Here is an 8,878-nt window from a genome sequence, read left to right on the forward strand (position 1 = left end):
TTTCTTCACTGCATTCCTTAATTTCCACCAGGTATGTCGTAAATTCATTTTCCAGCAAAGATAGTCTCTTGTTGCTTTTGTCAAAGATGTGCATTTACTCTTTATGGCGACGTGCATTAGTGTTACTTATATCATAAACATCGAACCATTTATTTATACATTTCAAAAAGTCATAGTAGCAACGAAATTCTTGAAAGCTTACGCTTTCAAATGGGAAGAATTTTCCTTCAAATATTTCAGTGCAGTTACTACATCTACAGAGAATACATCTTTCGGTCTTTTTATATTCATCTTCTCGAAATTAATAGGTGTAACGTTTCCTTGTTAGGAAAGGAACAGGCTTCATTATTTCCTTTGATTGCAGTTCTTAGAAGTTTTCTAGATGCCTTCCTGATATTTCTTCAAGTCCGTCGGTCACTGTCGTTTCTAGAAGAAAGTTTCCATCACTCTTCAATATGTGGCACTGTTCGAAAGCTAGATGTAACGGTCTGCTTTGGTCTTCCGGTTGACAAAACGTATTTGTGACTTAATTGCTTTTCCTTCCTTTAGATCCTCCGTGGCTCAGGCAGCAGCACACCGGCCTCTCACTCCTGGGTTCCGTGGTTCAAATCCCGGTCACTCCGTGTGAGATTTGTGATGGACAAAGTGGAGGCGGGACAAGCTTTTCTCCGGGTACTCCGGTTTTCCCTGTCATATTTCATTCCAGCAACTCTTTCCAATATCATTTCATTTCACCTATAATTCCTTAATCATTGTCCGAGATGAGTGCGACAGGCTTCGGCAGCCGGCACAATTCCTATCCTCGCCGCTAGATGGGGCTTCATTCATTCCATTCATAATCCGGTGGAATGATTGGAAACAGGCAGTGGATTTTCAATACTCTTCTTTAGGAAAATCGTCTCATCATATTTGCGTTAGTTTTGTGACTGTCAGTAACTAATCTTAGTATTACAAAACCACAAGCCTCAACTTGTTTAAATGCTGACAGCGTTAGGCCGTGAAGTTCGAGGCCCGAAATTTTATTGGAGAAGAAGTAAACCAAAGAAATCGGTAGTTGGTTGATAAACCATTTATCATAAAGCACAATAAATAGTTCGCAAACACTGTCCTCCTTTCTCTCGCATCTTGAGGAATAGGTGGGTCCTACGTCATCGGATCTATTTGCACATTTAAGAGCTACTTTATGTGCCGAAGTATCCTTAAGACCAAAAAATGTACTGTATCTAGAACTGTAGCAGCTGATTGATAGACACCACATCACTGATTAGAGAATACGATCTTCTGACTTCATTCAGTCTTTCCCGTTCTACTTGAAGTCTGGTTTTCACTAGGTCTGTTACACCTCCTACACATGATGTATCCTCTTTATAGCAGCTCAGTGTGCTCCTTGTTGGTAATTTTAAACAAATTGCTTCTAGAAAAGTTGTACCCTTTAGGTGAAATAAAATTCCCAAGTTACACATTATTGGCCATTTGGGTGAGTTTTTATTAAAATTCACAATTTGATCCAAAATAAACGAACATTTTATGTTGGAAGGGTAACGTTCGTTCATTTCTAGCATAGTTTCTAAACATACGTAGTGCTGGCTGTCATATATAATGAAACATTTTTACTTTTCCCAGATAGACCTACAACTTCACAGAATTATTAAAATAATAAAAACACGATACACCGTCAATAGGCTACAATTGAACAGTGCAACAAATATAACCTTAGGTACCTAAAGCGTGATTCTTATTCAGTCGCAGCTAATCAATAAGAAACTCATTCACAATCAAAAACACTTCGTTTATCAGCAAAAACACATGTATTAACAAGGGAAATGCTAGCCTACTGGAACTAAGGAAGCTGTTAAGAGGGACACCCTACTAGCGCTCCTGTGAGCAAAACGTCAATTAGGATCTGTTCGCTGTTTAGCATGGAAACTGAGGCGGATGGCAAGGCGTTATAAGCATCGCAGACGATGATGGACGGACAGTCACTTCACTACTTCGGTAGTTCCTTTAGATCCTCCGTGGCTCAGGCAGCAGCACACCGGCCTCTCACTCCTGGGTTCCTTTAACTCTGATAATACTGCGTCACATTCTTCTCTTTGATACTTTTCTTATTCACTTGCGTGGCACACAGAGTAATGACGTTGCAAATTATATTTCCGTACTTCCTTGTTACGTAAGTACTAAACACGTTGTATCTTCACCACATTGCATAAATAGCAAAATATTTTCCCATACAGACAGGAAAACTGGCAGCTCTGTTTACCTTGTGCTCGCCATGTTATTGCCACCAAAAGCGCTACAGCTGACTGATGCCTCCAGTTCCGTACTCACAGCGCCGTTTGCATATGCAGCATTACATTACTCAGCTCTTACGTGTCGTCACATGAACTGATGTGCTCTCTGTTCCTATGTGTCACACCGTCTGAATATGTCTTCCTCTTTGCTGTAGAGATACAAATACGTGGAAGGAGTGTCCATGAAAGCAGCCTGCTTTGAATAACAGGCCAAGAGACTGACAGCCCTATTTCCGGCTGTGTATCTTAGGGATCATGTGCCAAATCCCGTCACTGTCTGGATGACAACAGTCGTTGTATTTCTTATCAGATAAGCCCTCAGTTATCCGACAAAACTGTGCATCCTCATTTTACAACCTCAGACCCAGAATGAATTTCTTCTGGTTGAGCTAGTAGTACAAGTGTTTGACACCTTGGATGAATGGTTGTACTGGAGATCGGTAGACAAGGGATCGGGTTCTATTCCCGCGTGGGCCGAGGATTTTAACAGCATCTGTTTAATTCACCTGGTCCAGGGATTTCATGTATTCGTATTCGTCTTCGTTCTGCGTCATTCTACTTTAAGGTATCCAATTCTTCCGCCGTTAGAAAAATTATTTCTTCAAGATTGCTGTAATATTATATTAGAATGCTATCTGATCAGGGGAAAATGTAGTTTAAAGGGAAGGAGAGCAGGTCAGAAAATTTTTGCGGCCGATATCTTGAAAAGTGGATAAGAAGTATTGCTCTGCACTAGGCCTGCATCTGTTGGTTAGGTGTGCCGATGTTCTTATAATAATAATAATAATGTTATTTGCTTTACGTCCCACTAACTACTTTTTCGGTTTTCGGAGACGCCGAGGTGCCGGAATTTTGTCCCGCAGGAGTTCTTTTACGTGCCAGTAAATCTACCGACACGAGGCTGACGTATTTGAGCACCTTCGAATACCACCGGACTGAGCCAGGATCGAACCTGCCAAGTTGGGGCCAGAAGGCCAGCGCCTTTACCGTCTGAGCCATTCAGCCCGACGCCGATGTTCTTATAAACCAACTTTCCAATATTTATATTTCTAACAGAACACATTATCTAAATGAAGACAACATTGCATTATGTATTTCAAAAAATTAAAAGATTATCACAAATACTTGAAGTAACCTCATTTAACAGGAACAAGCTCAAACGGTTACGTGCCAGATGCGACCGTGCCGGATGCGACCAGGCCATTATCGTGCCAATAGCGACCGAGTGGATAAGCATCGTGCCGCATGCGACCCATCAATCACTTACAAATGATCTGCATTAAGGACTGTCACCAAGTGGCAGATTGCTTATAAGTAGCTAACTTGGTCTTTTCTAAAATAAAGGTCTGACACCGTGGTTAGCAGGCTCGAGTACCGTTGGTCGAAAGAAAAATATAATAATGTTGCTGTCGTTACGTCCCAGTAACTACTTTTATGGTTTAAGGAGACGCCGATGTGCCGGAATTTAGCCCCGCAGGACTTATTTTACGTGCCAGTAAATCCACCGACACAAAGCGGACGTATTTGAGCACCTTCAAATACCACTGGACTGAGCCAGGATCGAACCTGCCAAGTTGGAGTCGGAAGACCAGCATCTCAACCGTCTGAGCCGTCTGAGCCACTTAGCCTGGATGAAAAAAATTCATCATCAGAATGTTGACCAGCAGGGTAGGAAAGTTGGCGGTAGACAGTTTCTAATCACTAGATTGCGTGCCAAAAACCTGGATTCAAGTCCAAACCTTTTCGCAGTGTTCAAATGAAGTGAGGGGATATGATGCTGTTGATGGTGATTCGGCCATCGGATGGCGACGTAAAGCATTGAGCAGACCCCTTGGTATTATTCGAGAGGAGTAGGCTACGTGGCGAAACCGGGTTTCATCTCTCCCTACTTCATTATCATAATCCCACATCCAGACGCGCAGGCCGCCCACTGGCGTCAGGTAGAAAGACCTGCACCAGGCAAGCCGAACACGTCCTCGGACACTCCTGGTACTAATAGGACACGATAAGTAAGTAGGCCTAAGTCGTAAATAATTTCAGAGAATTAGGATCTTCTTTTTTTGCTAGTGGCATTAGGTCGCACCGACACAGGCAGGTCTTATGGCGACGATGGGATAGGAAAAGGCTATGAATGGGAAGGAAGCAGTCCTGGTCTTAATTAAAGTACAGCCCCAGCATTTGCCTGGTGTGAAAATGGGAAACCACGGAAAAGCATCTTCAGGGCTGCCGACAGTGGGATTCGAACCCACTATCTCCCGGTTGCAAGATCAGGGCCGCGCGCCTCTAACCGCATGGCCAACTCGCCCGGTGGGAAAAGACGTAAACGCATCACCATGTTTCGTGCTGTAAAACGAGTTTCCCCCAGAAGTGTTATGTAAAGTAGCTGCTTATAGGATTTATTGAAATAACATTTGCACTTCGTTTAGCTTATCTTATCTTGGGTGATGACACAACTTATCAAATGAAAATTTGCTTGTCAACGCCGGTCGCATCTGGCACCCACCGCTCAAACAATGCTATATACAACCGTGGTCTCAACGTACATTTCTTCCTGTTACTCCCGTCAGGAGTATAGGGAATATACAAAAGCTATCGCTTTGCTGATACTGCCTTGATATTTTTCTAGTCTTTCCCAACAGCCGCCGGCTCTGCTTCCACAGTTCGATGCCATGTTTTGATTTGCTGTCAGGACCTTGGCGCAGTGTGTAACATATCCATTTCCTTTTATCTCGATTTCAGGCAGACTTTGGGTAGTTATTGAGGGAGGGGAGGCATGATTAACATGAACACAGGCAAGTGAAATGAGGTACAACTATTAATGCAAACATTCCTATACAATAACAAAATTCACAAACAAAGAGAAAAAACAGAAGAGCAATAGAGCTTGTTTCTCAAATACATTTTGAACGAGTCTTATGTACGGAGTTTAAATAATATTCACAAGTAAACAGAAAAATAGGACTTGATTCATAAATGAATATTTTGAAGGAATGTTTTATGTACAAAGCTATCAAAAATAATCACAAGTAAAAGAAATTAGAACTTGCTTCATAAATACACTTTCTTAATAAATGTCCTATTACGGTACTGTATATTACGCTTTTCTTGGTATAAAATGTGAAAAGCTCTACCATCAGATGTACGCCTGAACAGTCCCCATTGGGCAATGCAGTCTTCTAAAAGAATACCCGCTTTCTAATGTCATTTCTTGATATAAAACCTTCTCCAGATTTAACGCCTTGTCAGGCTCCAAAGACTAACAAACTCTACGTTTTAAGGGACTAAATGGCACTCTGTTCACTAACAAGGGAATATCGGCAATGGGTTAGTCGCCGATCGCGATGAAACTTGGAAAACACATGGAGGTACACGTAAGAACGATGTCGGCATCAATTTTGGGTGCCAACATTCATTAGGGCGTTAACTACGGGGCCTAAAAGTTGCGACATTTCAAATTCCGCGCGATCAGCGATGAATACCTGCTGGCCAATGCTAAGCTGGCATACTGCGTACCTGGAGACACGCCTCTGCACCTCCTCCCTCCCCGCCCCAATTGGTTCTCTACCGCACGTTTCCCTTCCCCCGCGCTTGACGGCTGTGGTGCCGAACCAATTGGAGCGGAGAGGGGAGGAGGTGCAGAGGCGTGTCTCCAGGTACGCAGTATGCCAGCTTAGCATTGGCCAGCAGGTATTCATCGCTGATCGCGCGGAATTTGAAATGTCGCAACTTTTAGGCCCCGTAGTTAACGCTCTAATGAATGTTGGTTCCCAAAATTGATGCCGACATCATTTTTACGTATACCTCAATGCGTTTTCCAAGTTTCATCGCGATCGGCGACTAACCCATTGCCGATGATTCCTTGTAAGATGCATGGGAACAACATTTTGACTGTTTTTTGTATGACAAATTTCCATCTTTAATAATAACGCATGGTATAATAGCTATGTCGCCAATGCGACCAATCAGTCCCCATACTATCCGTACACACCTATAGTAAAAATCAAAAGCAAAGTCATCTCCGTACAGGTCATGAAGGCCCTTGGAGGGGTGGAAGGTAAAGGCTTCCACTATCCGTAAATTTGGCACTTGGTGGGGTATAGTGCTTGACTCTACAGTGGCTATATTGACACAGTGCGGCCACGTCGGTTCGATTTTTGATTGGCCGTGCCTGGAGATGCGCTCCACCCGCCATATTCCTCTCCAGCATTGTATTGCAGACACCTTGTTTTAATGGTTGTAGTTCGCAAAGTTGGTGAACATGCCAGGATGTTGTGCATTCGGCTATACTAACAGGCCAGAGAAAGGATGTATCGTGAAGGTATTTCCCAGAATCCCAATTCGAAGAAGCAATGGGCTGCCATGGTTAAAAGAGGAGAGTGGTCTGCTGACGAAATGTATTCATGTGGAGTAAGTCTATGATACTTAATGTTCTTTCAAGGACCGAGCTCGACAGCTGCAGTCGCTTAAGTGCGGCCAGTATCCAGTATTCGGGAGATAGTAGGTTCGAACCCCACTGTCGGCAGCCCTGAAAATGGTTTTCCGTGGTTTCCCATTTTCACACCAGGCAAATGCTGGGGCTGTACCTTATTAAGGCCACGGCCGCTTCCTTCCCACTTCTAGTCCATTCCTGTCCCATCGTCGCCATAAGACCTATCTGTGTCAGTGCGACGTAAAGCAACTAGCAAAAAAGTTCTTTCAATGTAATTTAAGTACTCACAATATAGCTTGCTGGAATCACCGGCATCGTATTTCAGTTCACTACGTACACTTTGAACCGCATGTGTGAGAAAAATTACGAAAGAATAGAAAATAAATCTAAAACATAATGATGTTCCCACAATTTTCTCACTGAGAGCCTCCGAAAAGAAGGAAGCCTCTCATCACTCATAAACAATGCAATCCGAAGAAATAAAAAACATGCAGAACATGTTTCAATCTACCAGACATTGCAGTGTCAGGATGCTCTGATTTTTAACTGAACAATTGCTTTACTGAATGAGCCTGTAACAGCAAATTGCAGCCTGCCTGATTCACATATAGACAGGTTTCAGTTTGTGTTATTAAACTGAAAATTTTTTCTAACTATATTTATGTATTGAAGTCACAAAGCAAGTCTATTATCATAAAAAAGCTTTTTGGTATTTAAAGTGAACAACGACTTTTCTGCAATTCCGGTACCTGATTATCATGATTTATGAAACACATTGATAACTAGGTACTTTGTATTTAGGAAAGTTATAAAATGTAGTCTTGTATTTGGCAGATAATCTGTGGCAGCACACGCATCTGTAATTTAAACTGTGTTTGACACATCAAGTTGATCAGAATTCCTTTGACCAACTACATTGTATTAATGTGGAAGATACAAAATAATGTGCTAAGTGAATGGGAATGTTGGGAACATTTATCAAATCCTTCAGCTTAACTTTGACTCTGCAACTCAAAATGGACTGTACATGCAAGTATTAATCACATTGCGCATTCACTACTGGGAGAATATGCCACCACCAGCAATTTGGGATACTCCTTTCTTATTGTCACCCTGAAACTTCATAGATCACCTTTATCTTAAATTTCATTTTAATCACTAATCACACGCCTCAGTGTCGTCTACAATCATTCCACTAATGTCCTAAAACAGGGCCGCTCAGAGTGCATGCACGGATGCATTGCGCAGCGCAAGGTGCATAGGGCGACTTCGCTGGGTTGACCAGAGTGCAGATCCCCCACTCCTCGATTTTGAGCAATAGCTCTGTCTCTCTCTTTCCCTACGCCTGTCTCTCTCACTCCGCCTGTATCTCCCTTCCTCACTCGCTCTGTAGCTCGTCATCATCCGAGGCGAGTTGAGCCGAGCTTAGCCGAGTCGCCCCGGAAAAAAACGCTGGTCCGAACCGAGCCGAGTCGGAAATGCATGGTGCACAGAAACTCTGCGCCTCGTTTTTCACACGTGAGGTTTTGGGCGTTTGAGAGACCCTGTTCTCGAAGGAAAGAATGTAATAGAAGGTTGGGAAATAGGGAATAGTGTACATTTTCTAAATCCGTTTAGAAGCAAAATGCAGTTAAATATAAGCCATCTGGTTACCGTATTTTCAAGTCTTCTTTCCATTCAGCGTTATCTGGCATCGAATAATCTGTCATCTGTTGTAAATAAACTATTTTCTCATGTAACTTATGCATACACAGTACGTCGCCTACAGTTTGTATATAGCCTAGAGTAGAATTAGTAATAAGCTCATGCAGTCTGTGTAAATAACATTCTGTCAGCGCGCTAGAGAACTTTGATGTTATTACATGTGTCTACAAGTATGACTATGTTCCTGTTTTATCAAGTAATAAATATTTCTTTTGCTAGTGCCTTTACGTCGCACCGACACAGATAGGTCTTATGACGACGATGGAATAGGGAAGGCCTAGGAGTGGGGAGGAAGCGGCCGTGGCCTTAATATTAAGATATAGCCTAGTGTGAAAATAGGAAACCACGGAAAGCCATCTTCAGGGCTCCCGACAGTGGGATTCGAACCCACTATTTCCCGGATACAAGCTCACAGCCGCGCGCCCCTAACCGCACGGCTTGAAGTAATAAGTAT

This window comes from Anabrus simplex, chromosome 1 (genome assembly GCF_040414725.1).
Source record: "Anabrus simplex isolate iqAnaSimp1 chromosome 1, ASM4041472v1, whole genome shotgun sequence".
NCBI classification, from domain to species: domain Eukaryota; kingdom Metazoa; phylum Arthropoda; class Insecta; order Orthoptera; family Tettigoniidae; genus Anabrus; species Anabrus simplex.